Source organism: Microtus oregoni, unplaced genomic scaffold, assembly GCF_018167655.1.
Source record: "Microtus oregoni isolate MIOR12 unplaced genomic scaffold, Mior012 000067F_016, whole genome shotgun sequence".
Classification (NCBI taxonomy): domain Eukaryota; kingdom Metazoa; phylum Chordata; class Mammalia; order Rodentia; family Cricetidae; genus Microtus; species Microtus oregoni.
The window spans coordinates 29889-31167 of NW_024543969.1; the positions used below are offsets into that span (position 1 = coordinate 29889).

Consider the following 1279-nt stretch of genomic DNA (forward strand, 5'->3'; position numbering starts at 1 on the left):
CTTAATAACACCACTTGCCTCTGGCAAGCACGGAGAGCTTGAACTTGGCTTTACGTAGGGCCTCCATCCGATGTTCCTTATTCTGAGGCATGATTCAGGTGGACGTGATGGCCTGGACAGTGAGACCCCTGGCCGTGGTGACCTGAGGCTTCCCTAGGGCACAGCGAATACCTGTCTGGGGCCTAGATTGGAGGCGACATTGAGGTCAGAGCTCGAAGAGCCTTCAGAAGATTGTCTCCAAGGTCCCTTGGGGGAGCCCATACAGGCAACAGGGTGAGGTCACTCCGAACGAGTGTGCTGTTGGCAAGCATTGCACACCAGGCCCCAGTGAGAAGCTGCTGGCAACCGTTGCACAGCGCGCCCCGCTGAGAAAGGGGACCTCCCGTGCAGCTTAGTTGGCTGCAGATTTACCTTATCTTTTAAGACACAGTCTCTCAGTGAACATGAAACTCACTGATTTTGTCAGGCGGAGTGGCCAGAGAGCTTTGCGGATGGATCCAGCAATCTGTCCTCCACGCCAGACATGCCGGCTCCAGGGTTTAAGAGTATTGCTGTGCCTGGATTTTCCGTGGGCGCTGGTGATCTGAACTCAGGTTCTCAGGTTTGCATGGGAAAACCTAACCACTGAGCCATGATCCTTGCCCATCATTAATTTTATGGTCAGTAACGTTAGTGTTAGAAATGAATGACATCTGTGGTGCCATTTCATCCCACGTACACATGTGCATGGATGGTGTGCAGCCTCGCCATACTGCTACCTTCTCCCTGCTCTCAGATGCTACATCTCACAAATTTTTCTCTCTTCTCAAGTGCTGGTGTTACAGACACTCACCGTTAGCCTGAGATGTGGTATGTGTGTGTAACTGTGCGTGTGTGTATGTGTCCATGTATGTATGTGCAAATGTGTTCGTTCAGGTTCCCGTGGAGGGTGTCTGACCCCCCAGTGGGGGAGTTATCAGTCAGTCTTGGGACACCTGACAGGGTTCCTGGGATTTGAACTCCGGTCTTCTGGAAGAGCAACAAGTGCTCTTAAAACACCGAGCTGTCTCTACAGCACCCTGTGCCGAGGTTTTCAATGGTTCTGGGGATCTGAACTCAGGTCTTCATGCTAATTCAGCAAGCATTTTACCTGCTGAGCCATCTCCCCAGTTCCACGTACATATTCGTTTCATAGGCTTTGAACTCAGAAATTTTATCCGTTCCTTGTCCACACTGATGATGCATACAGAACACATTCTGTGACAGTTCTCATTATTTCAATGTGTGGCATCTACACTTT

The 1279-nt window shown here is 50.5% G+C and overlaps 1 pseudogene; it reads right to left on the bottom strand.

Annotated features, from left to right (window-relative positions):
• Positions 1-229: 229 nt before the first annotated feature.
• Positions 230-405, bottom strand: LOC121440399 (annotated as a pseudogene).
• Between the last annotated feature and the right edge of the window lie 874 nt (positions 406-1279).